This window comes from Moschus berezovskii, chromosome 10 (assembly GCF_049115385.1).
Source record: "Moschus berezovskii isolate FMDL1 chromosome 10, NW_MosBer_1.0, whole genome shotgun sequence".
Taxonomy (NCBI): domain Eukaryota; kingdom Metazoa; phylum Chordata; class Mammalia; order Artiodactyla; family Moschidae; genus Moschus; species Moschus berezovskii.
In genome coordinates, this window is record NC_142469.1 from 56,752,167 (window position 1) to 56,771,482 (window position 19,316).

Here is a 19,316-nt window from a genome sequence, read left to right on the forward strand (position 1 = left end):
ATTAGATAGCAAGTGGAGAAGGCAATGTCACCCCACTCCAGTACTCTTGCCTGGAAAATCCCATGGAGGGAGGAGCCTGGTAGGCTGCAGTCCATGGGGTCGCGAAGAGTCGGACACGACTGAGCGCCTTCACTTTCACTTTTCACTTTCATGCATTGGAGAAGGAAATGGCAACCCACTCCAGTGTTCTTGCCTGGAGAATCCCAGGGACGGGGGAGCCTGGTGGGCTGCCGTCTATGGGGTCGCACAAAGTCGGACACGACTGAAGCGACTTATAAGCAGCAGCAGCAGCAGCTGACAGCAAGTAATGTGTAGTTTTATCTTTCTTCATTATTAAATGTTTTCCATCTTAATGGAAACCGTGCAATATGCAAGATAAATATACAAACTAAAAAAGGGTAATATTGTATCTATTGAAAATACATAAAATGATTAAGGGAGACCATGAGGGCATCTTCTTCAACAAAGGTAATAATCACAGGCTTCGGAATGTTGGGAGGGAGATGAGCCTGCAAAAAGGATTTGTATCTGGGACAGAAGAGTTTTGTAAACTTGGTGAAGTATGCCTTTCAGTTCAGTTCAGTTCAGTCGCGTCCGACTCTTTGCGACCCCATGAATCACAGCACGCCAGGCCTCCCTGTCCATCACCAACTCCCGGAGTTCACTCAAACTCATGTCCACAGAGTCGGTGATGCCATCCAGCCATCTCATTCTCTGTCGTCCCCTTCTCCTCCTGCCCGCAATCCCTCCCAGCATCAGAGTCTTTTCCAGTGAGTCAACTCTTCGCACGAGGTGGCCAAAGTATTGGAGTTTCAGCTTTAGCATCAGTCCTTCCAATGCCTTTAGAGCGCCTATTACTTTTGTTCCCCTTTTCTTCTGAGAACATTAACACCCATAATCCTTGTGCATCCTCTGACCCAACAGCTCTAGACTGAAGAAGCCCTAGCTCTACTACATTACTGATGACAGGCGGACTAGAGGAAGAGATTATTTCCACAGCACATTTGCAACCACTGCCCCTTGAAGAGTAACTGGCAATTCCTAGGGTACCACTCAGGCCAGGACCGCAGTAGGAAGCTCCTCCCCTCGGCCTTGGAGGGGGCGGTCCAGACGCCGACGTGGCCCCGCCCCGTCCCTGGCTCCGCCCCTCAGCGCGGCCCGAGCGTCTTCCTTCCGGGTCGCCCTGGGCCGGGCTCGCCGCGGTCTCGCCGCAGCGCGGGAGCCTGGGAGCCGCCCCCGCGCCCCGGCCTTCCCGCGCCGTCTGGTCGCTGGTGAAGCCCACGGCGCGCGCCTCTCCCGGACCCTACAGGGTACGGCCCTTCCTTTACTTCTCCCTCCTGGGGGTCTCCGTCTTCTTTCGGCGCTGGGGCTGGGCCGGGCCCGGGTGGAGCCGCTCTTTGGGGAGCCGGGGCGCCGGGCAGAGGTCCCCGCTCCGGCTTTCCGCGCCCCCGCCGCCAGCCTGCGTTTGCTGGGCTTGCTGGGGACCCTGCAAGCATCTAACTAGCCTCCGGCGCCGCTTCTCTGCACGACTGTCTGCTAGGCATGAGGCGTAGCCCAATGCAGGCGGCGCAGGGTTGTTTACACTGCGGGGTTGGCAGGTAGCGCTGACCCTGCAACCCCGAGTTGGCCACCCGCCCGCCTGTGTACTTGTTGCTCCTGCGCGTGCTACTTTGGTTTCTCTTTTCACCCGATGGTTTTCGCCTAGTCAGGCCCGTGTCTTAATTCAGGACTGCCACGAGATGCCGGGCAGCAGCCCTGTTCCTGTGTTTAGAGCTATCCTTAGAATGCAGTGAGATGGTGAGCATCCACTTGGCCTCCTTGTCAGCCTCCTTGCAGTGGGAGCGGTTTTGGATTTCCTTGATGGTTTCCCAAGTACTTGTTGCCACAAAGCGTCTCATGTAGTCACTAGTTAAAATATACAAGTAATTAGAAAGTCAAGATGCTATAAATCTGTGATCAGGTAGTTGAGGGGGCGTCTGGCTTTATGCCCTGGAGGACTCGCTAGGTGCGGGGATCTTGCTTGCTTTGATGTTTTAGAGGAATCAGGCTGCCTTTTTCTGCTTCTTGGCATGCACTCTTTGGTGTCTTAAGTTCAGAAGATAAGTACATTTCCCCCCCTTAAAGCTCACTTCATGCTTGTGTTGTCTTGTATTACATATCGTACCTGCTGGCTGACTAGAGGGAGATTTTCCTGAGAAATCAAGGCTTCTCTAGTCCTTTATTAGACACTAAGCTCTTGGGGGAGAGGGACAGTATATTTAATCTTTCTAGTGGTACTGTGCATCACTCCATGGTAGACACTCTACTTGTTCATTGAATTGGATCCTTCTTTCTGCACTTCCTTTCAGAGTCCCATTTCTTTTCTTCCCTCTTGCTCCCTTTTTACTACTCCCCCCAAATTTGCTTTCCTGGGCCCTGCATTTTCGTACTCTTCCCTTTTATTATGGACATAAAAATCAGAGAGGTCAAATAAGTATAAGATAGTTACATTCTTTTTACCCGCACCCATGATCCAGTAATGCAATTATAGTCCTATGTATGAGGCATCTTAAAATATTGCTATTTATCTTTTAATTCTAACCATGGCCAGTAAAGGGAAAATTCCCTCTTATTTCTTTACTGTGTTAGTTTCATTGCCGCATCCTCTTTAACTTTTGCTGTGATCAACCTAATCAGTTTTAATTAGCTTCGTGGGTCTAACTCTGGTATCCTCTTAAGAAAGGTGTTTTGCCACATGAATTGTACGTAAATATACTCCTTTATTTTCTTCTAGTACTTTTAATAGTCTTATTCTTCATATTTGGGCTTCCCAGGTGGCTCAGTGGTAAAGTATCTGCTTGCCAATGCCGGAGATGCCAGAGATGCAGATTTGATCCCTGGGATGGGAGGATCTCCTGGAGAAGGAAATGGCAACCCACTCCAGTTTTCTTGCTTGGAAAATCCCATGGAAGGTGAAGCCTGGTGGGCTAATCCATGGGGTTGCAAAGAGTTGGACAGACTTAGCAACCGAGCATTCTTCATATTTAAATCTTTACCTCAATTATATTTAATATAAGCAAGGAAATAAAGCACTCCTTTTTCTCTCATAGTTGTTAGCCATTGTCCCCACCAGCAATTGTAGAATTCTGTTTTCCCGTACTGATGGCAAATACTGTTTTTATCTGAGGCCCTATCTAGTATATTCTTGAAACTTTTACTGAGTATTTAGCAATCTCTGGCTTCCTGTGCTGATATCATGCTGCTCTTATTACTTTAGTTTTATAATGTGTTTTAATGTCTAGTGGTTCAAACAGTGCCTGGCATATTGTAGACCTCTCTAAATATTTTTGAAATATTTAGAGAGGGTAAGTTGACCCCCTTTTTACCCCTTCTTCTCTACCCCGCCCCTTCCTTAAAGTTTCTTGCCTCTTGAAATTATTTTTTAGCTGGCCTTTCTCATGTCAGTTGAATTACTAACCATTGTTAAATAAATCCCTTCTCTTGCTAAGTTAGAACTTGACCTGTTAGAGGTGCTCCTCAGAATTGTACTTAGAAAAGCAGCTTGATTCAAAATCTGGGTGTCTTTTGACTTTGCATTGTGTACTAGTGAGTGTGTCTCTCCTCTTCAGTTAGGACTCAGGATGTTCTGTAGCTAGTTTCAGTAGCTCTAAGGGATAAATTGGGCTTCCCTGATAACTCAGTTGGTAAAAAAATCCACCTGCAATGCAGGAGACCCCGGTTCAATTCCTGGGTCAGAAAGATCCACTGGAGAAGGGATAGGCTACCCACTTCAGTATTTTGGGGCTTCTCTTGTGAACCAGCAGGTAAAGAATGTGCCTGTAATGCGGGAGACATGGATTCAATCCCTGGGTTGGGAAGATCCGAAGATTCCTTGTAGGAGGGAAAGGCTACCATCTCCAGTATTCTGGCCTGGAGAATTCCATGGACTATAGAATCCTAAAGAGTTGGATATAACCCAGCGACTTTCACTCACTCACATGGGATAAATGCCTGTAGACGTGATCCCTGGGACTGCCCCATGTCCATTTGTGTTTTATGATTGAACAACTTAAATATAATGAATTTTCAAGTGTTGTTATAATGTAAACTTAGAAATGTTATTAGATTGTAAAATAAATGCATACATTCTTTTAGAAAAGTAATACAGCAATAGCCAGAGGAGAAAGTAAAAATGTTATGTGTCCACTCTCTAGTAACCCCATTCCCCATAAAGCATCACTTTTAATCATTTGTTCCCTTTTCCTTCCAGACATTAAAAATACATGTGTGTAAGTCTACATGTGTTTCATAACTAGCAGTATACTATATATAATGTTAAGTAACTTCCAGTTAGTAATAATTGATGAACATCTTTCTATGTCGGTGCATATAACATTGTCTTTTAAAAGTCTTTTTGATATTTCATTGCAGGAATAACCTAAAATTTATTCAACTAATCCCCTGGTGATATTTAGGCTATACTGAATTTCTTTCAAGTCGAAACAAAGCCTCAGGGATTCCTATTGTGTGTATATATTTGCACGTTTATTTAGTACCTTAGTGTGAATGCTTAGACACAGTATTGCTGGGTCAAAAGTTATATATCTTTTTTAAAAAATAAAAAATTCCATATGTTTTAAATTATGATAGATCATTCCATATTTCTCTTCAAAAGATTGTTGTCAGAGTCAGTTTATACAGTTTCTGAAAATGTTGCCTGCTGTTGCTGTATCCTTGCCAGGAATTGTCAAGATTGAATTTTACCCTATTTACAGGCTCACAGTTTCATGGATGCTGGTAGATGACCGGAGCCAGCAATAACAGTTGCCAGAGATAATTATTTCTTTAAACTTTTTATTTTATATTGGAGTACAGTGGAAGTGAGAAGTAGATGTAAGGGACTAGATCTGATAGATAGAGTGCCTGATGAACTATGGACAGAGGTTCGTGACATTGTACAGGAGGCAGGGACCAAGACCATCCCCATGGAAAAGAAATGCAAAAAAGCAAAATGGCTGTCTGAGCAGGCCTTACAAATAGCTGTGAAAAGAAGAGAAGCCAAAAGCAAAGGAGAAAAGGAAAGATACAAGCATCTGAATGCAGAGTTCCAAAGAATAGCAAGGAGAGATAAGACAGCCTTCCTCAGCGATCAATGCAAGGAAATAGAGGAAAACAACAGAATAGGAAAGACAAAAGATCTCTTCAAGAAAATTAGAGATTCCAAGGGGATATTTCATGCAAAGATAATCTCGATAAAGGGCAGAAATGGTATGGACCTAACAGAAGCAGAACATATTAAGAAGAGTTGGCAAGAATACACAGAAGAACTGTACAAAAAAGATCTTCATGACCAAGATAATCACGATGGCGTGATCACTGACCTAGAGCCAGACATCTTGGAATGTGAAGTCAAGTGGGCCTTAGAAAGCATCACTACGAACAAAGCTAGTGGAGGTGATGGAATTCCAGTTGAGCTATTTCAGTTCCTGAAAGATGATGCTGGGAGAGTGTTCCACTCAATGTGCCAGCAAATTTGGAAAAGTCAGCAGTGGCCACAGGACTGGAAAAGGTCATTCTTCATCCCAATCCCAAAGAAAGGCAATGCCAAAGAATGCTCAAACTACCGCACAATTGCACTCATCTCACATGCCAGTAAAGTCATGCTTAAAATTCTCCAAGCCAGGCTTCAGCAATACGTGAATCGTGAACTTCCAGATGTTCAAGCTGATTTTAGAAAAGGCAGAGGAACCAGATATCAAATGGCCAACATCCGCTGGATCATCAAAAAAGCAAGAGAGTTCCAGAAAAACATCTATTTCTGCTTCATTGACTATGCCAAAGCCTTTGACTGTGTGGATCACAACAAACTGTGGAAAATTCTGAAAGAGATGGGAATACCAGAACACCTGACCTGCCTCTTGAGAAACCTGTATGCAGATCAGGAAGCAACAGTCAGAACTGCACATGGAACAACAGACTGGTTCCAAATAGGAAAAGGAGTACGTCAAGGTTGTATATTGTCACCCTCCTTATTTAACTTATATGCAGAGTATATCATGAGGAATGCTGGGCTGGAAGAAGCACAGACTGGACTCAAGATTGCTGGGAGAAACATCAATCACCTCAGATATGCAGATGACACCACCCTTATGGCAGAAAGTGAAGAGGAACTCAAAAGCCTCTTGATGAAAGTGAAAGAGGAGAGTGAAAAAGTTGGCTTAAAGCTCAACATTCAGAAAACAAAGATCATGGCATCTGGTCCCATCACTTCATGGGAAATAGATGGGGAAACAGTGGAAACAGTGTCAGACTTTATTTTTTTGGGCTCCAAAATCACTGCAGATGCTGATTGCAGCCATGAAATTAAAAGATGCTTACTCCTTGGAAGGAAAGTTAGGACCAACCTAGATAGCATATTGAAAAGCAGAGATATTACTTTCCCAATCAAGGTCCGTCTAGTCAAGGTTATGGTTTTTCCAGTGGTCATGTATGGATGTGAGAGTTGGACTGTGAAGAAAGCTGATCGCTGAAGAATCGATGCTTTTGAACTGTGTTGTTGGAGAAGACTCTTGAGAGTCGCTTGTACTGCAAGGAGATCCAACCAGTCCATTCTAAAGATCAATCCTGGGTGTTCATTGGAAGGACTGATGCTAAAGCTGAAACTCCAGTACTTTGGCCACCTCATGCGACGAGTTGACTCACTGGAAAAGACTCTTGATGCTGGGAGGGATTGGGGGCGGGAGGAGAAGGGGACGACCAAGAATGAGATGGCTGGATGGCATCACCGACTCTGTGGACATGAGTTTGGGTGAACTCCGGGAGTTGGTGATGGACAGGGAGGCCTGGCGTGCTGTGATTCATGGGCTCGCAAAGAGTTGGACATGACTGAGCGACTGAACTGAACTGAAGCCTCATGAGGATATCTAAAAGGCTTGTGCAAGCTTCCTGAATGGAGGGACTGGCAGTGTGAAGAACTGGTTTTTGCTCTGGTGGTTAGGGCCTTGCTCAGTAAAACTTTAATCTGCTTGTCTGCCACTGGGTAGGGCTGTGATCCCTCTCTGTTAGTTGTTTGTCCTAAGGACCCAGCCCTGGAGCCTACAGACTTTATGGTCTGGCTTATGGTGGCTTCCAAGAGAGCTCACACCAGTTGGTACTTCCTAGAACTGCTGCTGCCAGTCCCTTTGTTCTTGAGCTGAACCACTGCCACCCTATACCTCTGCAGGAGACCCTCCAACACTGTAGGTAGGCTTGGTTCAGTCTCCTGTGCGGTCACATCTCCTTCCCCTTGCATCCTGCTGTGCACAAGATTTTGTGTGTACCCTCCAAGAGTGGAATCTGTTTCCCCCAGTTCCATGGAAGTCCTGCAGTCAAACCCCACTGGCCTTCAAAGTCAGATTCCCTGGGGATTCCTAGTCCCTTTGCTGGACCCGCAGGCTGGAAATCCTGATGTGGGGCTCAGAACCTTCACAATAGTGGGAGAACTTCTGTGGTTTAATTGTTCTCCCGTTTGTGGGTCACCCACCTGGCAGGTATGGGATTTGACTTTATCCTAATTGCACCCCTCTGCCGTCTCACTGACTCTTCTTTGTCGTTTAATGTATCTTTTTTTTGTCAGTCTCAGCATCTTTCTTTTGCTGGTCGTTCAGCAGTTGGTTGTGGTTTCAGTGCTTTCCCAGGAGGAGGTGAGCACGTGTCCTTCTACCATTCTTTTCTTCTGTCACTTCCTTGAACCCTGATTTCCACAGGGTGATGTGATGAGGGCCAGGTAGTTCAAGTGTATGCAGTAGATTACATTATAGGAGTGAAACCCTGAGTTTAGGGAACCTGACTGTTCATAATAGGCTGCAAGCGAGTCTGCCTAACCTTTACCCTGGAGAGAGATACTATCTTTATTATGCTGGATAGTAAAAAATCTGCCCTCTGTGCCAGAGGGAGACTTCTCTTTATCTGCCAACAATGTTCGCTGTATAAAGACCTTTGAAAGGATAGTCTGGAACAGAGATTATCAGTGTCCCTGCTTATGAGATGTGCAGAAGTGTGAGAGAGCTGTGAAGAGTGGTTCTGAAACAATCACTGCTAGATTATCATTTTTTACATTTTATGATTTTATGGATGAAAGGTACTTGTACTGTTTTAATTTTGCATTTGTTTGCTTATTGATGGAGTTGAATATCTACTTGCCTGTTCATATTCTTTGCTTAATTTCCTTTTGATGTTCCTCTTTTTCACGTTAATTTGTAATAGCTCTTTATATGTCATGGCTATCAGTGACTTGGTACACCATTGCTAGTATTTTTTCATAGTTTATTCTTTAAATGCTTTTTCTGGGAGCTCTTGCCATGTTGTTTTTGTTGATCAGTCACTTAAGTCGTGCCTGCCTTTCTGCGACCACATGGACTGCAGCACATCAGGCTCCTTGGTCCTTCTCTACCTCCCAGAGTTTGCTCAAACTCATGTCTATTGAGTTGGTGATGCTATCTAATCATCTAGAAAGCTTTAATATGTATGTTGTCAGTTCTATATTCTCTTCCTTTATGGAATCCTGAGTTTCCATCCCAAGGTTATTAAAATGCTATTTGTACATATTCTCTTACTGGATATTTTGTGTTACTTATTTAAATTTAAAAAGAAAATAGTTGCTTGGATAATACAGTTGACCCTTAAATAACATGGGTTTGACTTGCAGGCATCCATATCATGTCGATTTTTTTCACTAGAAAATGCTCAGTACTAAACAATTCACTGTTGGATGAACCTCGGGATACAAAACTGTGGATAAGGAGGAACTGTGTATATTCATGGCCAGTTTTAAGTTATCCATGGCTTTACAGCTGCACAGAAGGCTGGTGCTCCTAACCCCTGTATTGTTCAAGGATCAACTGTATTCTGAATTTACTTTTCTAAGTGTGCAGACATTTTCCCAAAATATTTTTGATAAGCTGTCATTTCCCTGTTTTTTGGCTTGACACATTCCTTGTACTATATCACTATTTACTGTTTTCTCAAAACTGATAAATCAGTAAGCAGAATATATTAGTCTCTTACAGTGACTATGAATTTGATTGGATTCATCTTTATAGATGTTTGTTCTTTTGTGGATTTCAATCTTACAAAATATAAAATATTTTTTGCTCTGTTTGATGATTTCTGATATTACTGTTGCCATCTCTGTCAATTTTGTGTGTACTGGATAGATTTTTATTGCTCATATGTTTCAGTTGTTTACATCATTTTGCTTTACTCTCTTATAAATATCAATCATCATTTAGTCAGACTTTTATTTTTCCTTCCAACCTTCGCCCTCCCAACCTGAAAGTTTGTTTATTATTTATTTTGCATTGTGAAAAAACTTTTTATAAAAGATAATTATGGGTTCACATGCAATTGAAAGAAATAATAAAGGAATATCTTACGTATACTTCACCCAGTTTCTTCCTGTGGTAACACCTTGCATGACTGTAACACTGTAGTACACCTGGGAAATTGACATTGACCCAATCTACACACTTTATTCAGATTTCCTCAGTTTTACATACCTTTGTGTGTGTGTTCTCTGACATTTTATGTAGATCTTGTCACCACCACCATAGTCAAAATGTAGAATCACTCCATTGCAAGGATCCCTTGTGCAAAAGGAATTACTTTTTCACAGGAAAATTTAACCTATTCATATTTACTTTTTTTTTTCTCCCCTGAAAGTTTGGAAATTCTAAAATGATGTAGAATTGACTTTCTTTTGCCCTTATTCCTCCATTTAATGAGGTAAGACCTTGACTCTTTGCCTTCCCCACATTCTTGGGTCTATTGAATTGATTTCCTTTCATATCACTTCTGTTTTTCCTTAACCATCCTTTTCAACTTTACTAGTACTACATCTGTAATGATTTAGATTAACTATAAGGTCACTGGTCACTTGAATATTGTGTCTTCCTCTTTTAAAATTTATTTAATTCATTTGTTTTTTGATTGGAATACTTTCTTGAGTAATGATTTTAGGAAGAGTTATGGGAGGAATACTTGCATGTCCAGAAATAGTTTCTGGCTTGTTTGTTTTTCTATGTGAATAAAACTTTGAGTTAGTTCTTTTTCCTTTGTAATTTCTGAAATGTTCCATTATCTTTTAGCATTTTTTTGAACTTTCATCAGCTTCATTCTCTTCTTGAATTCACTTTATGTAGATGTTGGGTTTCTTGCATCTGTGTTCCTATTTTTTCATTTAAATTTTCAATTTATTTTGACTACTATGATTTTAATTTCTAAAAATTAAAAAAATTTAAATTAGCTTACACTTATTTTAGGAGAAGGCAATGGCACCCCACTCCAGTACTCTAACCTGGAAAATCCCATGGACGGCAGAGCCTGGTAGGCTGTACTCCATGGGGTCGCGAAGAGTCAGACGTGACTGAGCAACTTCACTTTCACCTTTCACTTTCATGCATTGGAGAAGGAAATGGCAACTCACTCCAGTATTCTTGCCTGGAGAATGCCAGGGACGGGGGGAGCCTGGTGGGCTGCCGTCTGTGGGGTCTCACAGAGTCAGACACGACTGAAGTGACTTAGCAGCAGCAGCAGCATACTTATTTTATGGAGCCTATGCCATGTTAATTCACACTAAAGATAATAGTTATTATTTTAAAACGCTTCTCCTATTTTTTGCATTAACTTTTGTTGGAGACCAGTTGCGCTAATTGCCCAAGTTGCTTCTTAGTCTTTAGGATGGATGTCTAAGGCCAGGTGAGTTGGCTGGGGCTCTGAGATCAGGCTTTGCCCTGAGCATAATGAATGGGCAGAACATGTCAACTAGTAGATATTTTTCAGGATGAGCTGGTCAAAAACTGACTAATAAGCTAGGATGCCCATAAACAACCCAATTCTGGGATACCAAATCTCTACCCTGTGTTGGTCCACAGCGAAGACTGAAAATAAAAGCATACAGAACAGTTTCATTGCCATAAGAATTGCTTTGTGTGGCCCCTTTGTAGTCGTCAGACTCAATTCTGTCTTCTTCCCTAACTTCCCAGTAAACACTGATCTGCTTTCATCCCCTATAATTTTACCTTTTCCAGAGTATCATATACATGAAATTAAACAATTGTGTAGCCTTTGTGTGTGTCTTCTTTCACTTACAAAATGCATTTTAAGTCATCTTTGCTGTTACCTGAGTCAGTAACTCATTCCTTGTTATTACTGAATAATATTTCAGTGAATAGGTGTACCACTGTTTATCCATTTGCCTGTTGAAGGACATCTTGGGACATCTCCAGATTGGAATGAGAATGAATAAATCTGCTCTAAACATTTGTGTACAGGTTTTTGTTTGAATATAGGTTTTAATACATTTGAGTAAATAACCTAGGAGTGGAATGCTAGATGGTTTGGTAAGGGTATATATAACTTTATAAACTTTCAGACTTACCCAAAATGACTGTACCATTTCGTATTCCCACCAAAAGTGTTTGTAGCATCAAGTTTGATATCATCTTAGAATTGATTAATCTATATTTAACTGTGCTCAGATTTAAGATATTAAACACTATCTGTCTTAGGGTTTATTCTTTTGAAATTGCTCCTAAGTAAAACATTTTCCAGGACACGCAAAAGTATGTCATAAAAGAAAAACAAATGATAAATTGGACTTAAAAATTGAAAACTTTTCTAAAGAGAAGCTATTTTCTAAAGATAAATCTATTATTAAGTAGATGAAAAGGCAAGCACAAATAGGGAGAGACTGGAAGAAGCTATTTACGAAACATATATCTAGAAAAGAGTGTATCTAGAAAGTATAAAGAACTCTTGCTGCTGCTGCTGCTGCTGCTAAGTCACTTCAGTCGTGTCCGACTCTGCGTGACCCCATAGACGGAAGCCCACCAGGCTCCCCCGTCCCTGGGATTCTCCAGGCAAGAACACTAGAGTGGGTTGCCATTTCCTTCTCCAATGTGTGAAAGTGGAAAGTGAAAAGTGAAAGTGAAGTCGCTCAGTCGTGTCCGACCCTTAGCGACCCCACGGACTGCAGCCTACCAGGCTCCTCCATCCATGGGATTTCTAGGCAATAGTACCGGAGTGGCTTGCCATTGCCTTCTCCGATAAAGAACTCTTACAACTCAATAAATAATAAAACTAATAAAAAGACAATTAAAAAATGGGAAAAATACCCATTTCACTAAAGAAGATATATGTGGCAAATAAGGACATGAAAATAAGGGCACAGCATTACTAGTCAATTGAGAAATGCAAACTAAAACCGTGAGGTATCATGACCCACCCACTGGAATGGCTAAAGATTGACAATAATAACTGTTGGTGAAGATTTGGAGCAACTAGAACTCATACATTGTTGGTGGGAATGAAAAATGTTACACTCATTTTATAAACATTTTGGTTCTAGAAACAACCCAAATGTCTATCAGCAGGTGAATGAATATGTCTGCTTAATAGAGATAGATGATTCAGCAATAAAGGAACAAATGACTGATAAACATAACAAGAGGGGTAAATCTCAGTTATACTGAGCAAAATAAATTAGACACAGAAGTACAGACATATTCCACTTTATGTAACTAGTATAAAAGGTAGTCTAATTTATAGTGACAACCAGCAGTATATTTGTTTTCCTGGCATAGGGAGTGGATGGGTGATTCAGTTCAGTTCAGTTGCTCAGTTGTGTCTGACTCTGCGACCCCATGAACTGCAGCATGCCAGGCCTCCCTGCCCATCACCAACTCCCGGAGTCCACTCAAACCCATGTCCATTGAGTTGGTGATGCCATCCAACCATCTCATCCTCTGTTGTCCGCTTCTCCTCCTCCCCTCAATCTTTCCCAGCATCAGGGTCTTTTCCAGTGAGTCAGCTTTTCGCATCAGGTGGCCAAAGTATTGGAGTTTCAGCTTCAACATCAGTCCTACCAATGAACACCCAGGACTGATCTCTTTTAGGATGGACTGGTTGGACCTCCTTGCAGTCCAAGGGATGCTCAAGAGTCTTCTCCAACATCACAGTTCAAAAACATCAATTCTTCTGCGCTCAGCCTTCTTTATAGTCCAACTCTCACATCCATACATGACCACTGGAAAAACAATAGTCTTGACTAGATGGACCTTTGTTGGCCAATTAATGTCTCTGCTTTTTAATATGCTATCTAGTTTGGTCATTTGCCTGGAGAATCCCAGGGACAGCAGAGCCTGGTCGGCTGCTGTCTGTGGGGTCGCACAGAGTCGGACACCACTGAAGCGACTTAGCAGCAGCAGCAGTTTGGTCATAACTTTCCTTCCAAGGAGTAAGTGTCTTTTAATTTCATGGCTGCAATCACCATCTGCAGTGATTTTGAAGCCGAGCAAAATAAAGTCAGCCACTGTTTCCTCGTCTATTTGCCATGAAGTGAAGGGACCAGATGCCAGGATCTTAGTTTCCTGAATGTTGAGCTTCAAGCCAACTTTTTCACTCTCCTCTTTCACTTTCATCAAGAGGCTTTTGAGTTCCTCTTCACTTTCTGCCATAAGGGTGGTGTCATCTGCATATCTGAGGTTGTTGATATTTCTCCTCGCAGTCTTGATTCCAGCTTGTGCTTTCTTCAGCCCAGATGGGTGATTGGGAGAACAGAAATTTTTTTATTGGATTGGTCAAAAAATTTGGGTTTTTCTGTAACATGGGAAGACCCAAACTAGCTTTTTGGCCAGCCAGTATATCTTGGTTGTGGTGGTGGTTTGCATTGTTATATGTCTTTGTCAAACCTGATTGAACTGTACACTTAAAATGGAGTATATGTTTTAGAATGTTAATTATACTCCTAAGTTAATTTAACTGTATTGTACCATTTTAATTAATCGCTCTTTTAGCTTGAATGGATAGCAGTGACATACCTATGATTTTGTACTTGGATTTTTGTTAGGAAGACTAACTAAATTCAGTTATTTTATTATTAGGTAAAATACTTTTTATTTTAATATACAAATGTATCACTAGTATTTGGCTAAAATAAATTTACATTTATCTTATGGTCTTAAGAGCTAGAGAGGTTTGTTTTTCTTTCTTCAGTCCGTCCATTAAAATTATCTGCAACTAGATATTCTTAAGTTTTAATACTCTAGGTTTTAGTTAAATATGCATCATGTGTCTGTTAAAGGTTTCAGGTTTTTCTGATTTATAGTTCTTCCAGCTCAGATGATTTATTCTTACTCGTCATAAATAATTAAGAAAAATGTAAAACAGAGGTAGCATTAGTGGCATTTGTAAGTAAGGTACTTTATAGTATCATGCCTGTGTGACTGGAAACTTCCTTATTTGTCACTTGTGAAATAGAATCTTTGGTAGGAAGAGAGTTTCCAGGTCTATTGTATCAGAAAATCACAATTCACTTATCCTACCGTTATGTGGCTTTTTTTTTAACATTGACTCCTAAATTCTTTTTTCTTGCTGCTAAAAGATTGCTTGTGAAATATTTCATAAATTTAGATTTGATTGTTAAAGTCTAGGAAAGAAATAAGAAATAAAGCATTGTACAGAACTAACCATTGTCAGTTCCTAGTTTAAGTTGGTTCTAAACCTCATCCTTTGCTTTTGGACAAAGTTTATTCCTAGTTTCACTTGTTAGGCATTTCCTGCTTCATCCTCACCATTTGCGTGTTGACTCAGCAGAAATTCTGAAGAGCCCATTGTGTTCGATACTTTTTGTATTTTCAAGGCCTACCGTGATTTCTGGAAGATTTTAGTTTACCGCTTTGATTTTCAAGATTTTCCCCTGGCCTTCAGGTTTTTCTTCCTGGTTGCTTGTTTTGCTTTATTTGCCTGGGTTTTCAAACAGACATGAAGCTGGATAGAAGGCTCTCTTTTCTTTGTTCATCCACATGGTTCAGTCAAACTCTACCTGTTTATTCTGTATTGGGACCTTGTTGATTAAAACCTATAGTCATAATAAAAATGTTTCAACTGGAGAAGAATTGACATAGAGAAAGAGAGAGGCACTTAATGTCATAATATTCCACCCCCAGTAGTCTCCTTACTGACACTGCTGTATGTTTTCAATGTTGTGCCTTGTGAATAATGATGAAGGAAGAGGGATGCTTTTGTAAGACTCCACCTTTGCTCCTCCCTAGTGTATCTAATAGGAGAAGGAAATGGCACCCCACTCCAGTACTCTTGCCTGGAGAATCCTAGGGACGGGGAACCTGGTGGTCTGCCGTCTATGGGGTCGCACAGAGTTGGACACGACTGAAGCGACTTAGCAGCAGCAGCAGTGTATGTAATAGCAGAAAAATATTGACCTGTCTTTTTTACCCTTACTCTTATATTACTGCCCTTTTTGGCCTGTCTCTTTTCTTTTACTCTGAACTTATGTCTCTCTCGCTTTTTAAAGAACTTTTTCATCCACAGTTTTTTCCAGTTCTCCGTAATCACCATATGGTCTTAACATAGATTTGAAGTGTTAAAAAAAAAATCATCATATTTGAGAAAATAGCTTCTTTTACCTCTCCAATCATGTCTTTCATGAATCTTTCTTTAATTTCAATCAGAGTTTCTTTGTGGCCAAGGTCAGGTCTCTTTTATGTATTCAAGGCTGCTTTTGTATTAACAGAAGTTACCACTTTTTTACGTTCTCTTTGAATAGTAAAATTTCGATATATATATATACTATTCCTTATTGGATGGCTTCAAGGAAGGTTATATATTTGATTCTTACCTGTTGTGTTTCTGTTTTTATTACCCATTTTTCTCTTTTTCTCTGTATCAAGATATGGAACTTTTTTTTTTGCTTCTTTTTTTGGGGGGTCTACATGTGCCTTATCTTGAAGGGTCACTGGCTTATTTTTGTGTCTATTTTAAACTTATTTATTTTAATTCTCTTCTGCCATCTACTCTGCTGGTCTCAAAAAAATGAATAAATGTTTACTGAGCATATATTGGCATGTGCTAAGCCGTAAGGATATAGTTCTCATTAAGAAACATTCTTTTAACTTGAGGACTTTGTAGTCTATTATAGTAGAAAAAAATATCTCAGCATGTAAGAAATGGTGAGCTTCCCAGGTGGCACAGTGTTAAAGAATCCGTTTGCCAATGCAGGAAATGCAAGAGATACGGGCTCGATCCCTAGGGATTGGGAAGACCCCCAGGAGTAGGAGGTGGCAACCGACTCCAGTATTCTTGTGTAGAAAATTCCACCGACAGAGGAGCTTGGGGGCTACAGTCTAGGGGGCCATAAAGAGTTGGACATGACTGAGCACTCACACACATAAGAAATGCACATGAAAGATAAGAGTAGTGCACTGAGTAGTGCATAAGGTCTGAACCTTAAAGGTGAGTAAGAGGATGTCAAACAGAGGAAGAGTAAGGGAGTTTCAGAGCCACGTAGCCTCAGTGGGAGACTGGAGATGCTGAGGTATGAAAGTACAGGTGCAGCTGAGGCTGTGGTAGGTGTTCTGGTAGGTCTGTAGGAAGGGTGGGGCATGTGAAGTTGAAGATAGAGGGAGAAAACTAGTCCAAGATAAGTGGGAAGTGATTAAAAAGACAGCCTTCCTTTAATAGAACCTCTAAGTATTTTAGAAGAACGAGGAGAGAGGAGTCTGAGGGAGGACACAGAAGTTACCGGAAAGGCAGGAGGAGATAGGAGAGCATATAATGGTGTGGAAGCCTACAGAGGGCTGGCCAGGGAAGAGGGCTGGTTGGGAGTATCAGCTGCTATACCAAGTTCAAATATAACCCCTTTCTTTTCTTGACTGATATTATCCTCCATTCCCCTATGTCTGGATTTCTAGACTCAACCTGAAAAGTCCTTTCCTCAAAGGAGTGTCTCTTGATCAGTTTCAGCAGGATTCAGAAATGACAGCATTTAAAGTTCAGCTTTTTTTCTGGATTTGTTACCACATTCCGCCCTCTATGACATTTCGGTAACATCCTGCAAGGCTGCCGAAACTCTCAGTTTTTTCTGTCACTTCGCTGACATGTCTCTGTGGGCTATTTTGCAAGTACGTATTGTTATGACTTGCCTTCAGTGTGAGACTGTGCCTTTCTGCCTAGCCTTTTTATCTTTTCCCATATCTTTTCACTTTCAAATAAGTTGAGAATCCTCTGTGGAGTTTTAAACTTGTTCTCCAGGTTCTTCCACTATACCATGAACCTAAGCTTTCACATTCATCCTAGTTCCCTCCTTTTGTTGATTTCATGAAAAGCCCCTTTTCCTTCCTCCTGGTTCCTCTGCCCTCTTCTCTGCAGTTCCTGCCATCCTGTTTCTCTCCGCCTCATCGACTCCCCATCTCACTTCAAATCTCAGTAGTAAACATATGTTCTCCCTTGTCTATACCTCTTAATTTCTCTTTTCCACTGTTATTGCTTTCTCTGTAATTGTATTATTTAACTTTGTTAAGCATTTTATAATATGAAAGATGAGGTTGAAAATAAAGTTGTATTATAATAAAATGATGTCGCATAAAGCAAGTTGTTTCCCAAGGAGTATGAAAGTCTCCTGATACAGGTTAAAATGGCTGTTGTTTTGTATTCCTTGATTGTGCTAGTATAAGCGTTCAGTGTGTTGTGGGGAATTTCTTACTTTGTAATCATTGTTGACAAGTTATTGGATTAAATGAATAAAGATCATTGTATTTCTAATTCAGACATTCTTGTTAAATGGAAAATAGTGTTTTTATACGTTGTGTTTAATAGTAATGTAGTTTTTTTAATGAACTGGGAAAGAAAATGTCTCCCAAAAGGTGTATATTATAGTCACCCTCTTGGACAAATTTAGTGTACCAGACTAATATTTGTTTACTTGTATCTGGGGGGAAAAATCATTTTGTCTTTGAATTCCATTCTCCTCCTAAAGGGGAGTTATTGTATCTTTCACATTTGGTTCATTGCCCATTGGGACATTCATTGGTTATCACAAATTGCCTCAATGCCTTGGCAGAAGTCCAGACAGTACATGGACAATTTGAACTTGTGTATTGGTCGTTGCTGCCCACATGAGTCCTGAAACTGCGGCTCTATTCCCTTTTTCAGCTTCATTTCCCAGGGAAAAGTAGAGTGAGCTATCCTTTCTTCTCCACATGTTCATCCTCACCCCCAGACACTGTTATGTGTCATCTTAGTTGACTGGAAAGGAGTTTAGAATCAATGAAGGATGTTAACAATGGATTTGTAAATTTTCCTTTTTTATTTCTCTGCCTTGTTTATTTAAAAAAACAACAACAAGTGTTAGCTGCACTATATTTTTCTAAATATTATGACTGGTAAAAGAATAAATATATTAGGTTTTCCAGTGCCTTTCCTTCCTTTTGTCAGTATAGCTTTATCTCACAGAAAATTAACCCTGTAGATTATTGTTATCCATAGTTGAAAAAAATAAAGCATCTCTTCTATACCGAAGCTCTTTGAACATATGTATATTTATTGCATGTATATAATATGTGTATTTATAACTCATATATAATATGTATATTTATAACTCACTTTTATGTATGTTGCTGCAATGCAAAAGTTTGCTTAACACCAGCTTAAAAATGATACTGCCTACATGACAGTCTTGATGCTTTTGATATTATCCCATAATCTGAGGGTAAAAGCTAGCTGGAAAACAGTTATAAAGTTTGTGGTTCAGTAGGTCAAATAGAATTTGTCTCGATCTTTTTGCCAAGAATGATTGTGCAAGTTGACATGAATGATGGGATCTTATTTTGCAGATGTTTCTTTGGTTTTATAAAACTATTACTTTCTGATAAATACAGCTTTATAAAGAAAGTAAAGGGAGCTCCATTGCAGCAGTTTATAGACTCGGAGGGAGAAGTGATATCTAAAGATTATAGAGTCAAACCCATCCATCCACCTTGACAAATAGGTTCTGTCCTTCCCTTGAAGATTTCCAGGAATAAAACACCCACAGTCTTTCCAAATTAGCTGAGATGTCAATTGAGTGGGATTTTTCTGAATTTCACTTTTTCAGTTTAAATTTATTTCATTAATTCTTTTTCTTTCCAGAAAGAGAGGGGCCAAGTAACTTCTTTGGGAAATTATGCTTCTTAATTCACCTGGGGGCCTATTTTGAAGTAAAGTATAAGTTGGGCTTCCCTGGTGGCTCAGAGGTTAAAGCGTCTGCCTGCAATGCGGGAGACCTGGGTTCAATCCCTGGGTCGGGAAGATTCCCTGGAGAAGGAAATGGCAACTCACTCCAGCATTCTTGCCTGAAAAATCCCTTGGACAGATGAGCTTGGTGGGCTACAGTCCACAGGGTCGCAAAGAGTTGGACACAACTGAGCGACTTCACTCACTATAAGTTGTAAAAGAAAGAGCTATGTCATTTCAGGTGTTGGTGTTAAAGATTTGATTGATATTTGTGCATTGGTAAATTTTTTTCT

At 40.7% G+C, this 19,316-nt stretch overlaps 1 protein-coding gene across 4 annotated transcripts in view; it reads left to right on the plus strand.

Moving 5' to 3' along the window:
• The first annotated feature begins 1,165 nt into the window (after positions 1-1,165).
• Positions 1,166-19,316, plus strand: part of FBXL4 (F-box and leucine rich repeat protein 4) — an 80,271-nt gene continuing 62,120 nt past the window's right edge. For all 4 annotated transcript variants that reach the window (XM_055433201.2, XM_055433199.2, XM_088840701.1 and 1 more), the window contains exon 1: positions 1,166-1,310. The gene's annotated coding sequence lies outside the window, so the exon portion shown is untranslated. The remainder of the gene's footprint in view (positions 1,311-19,316) is intronic.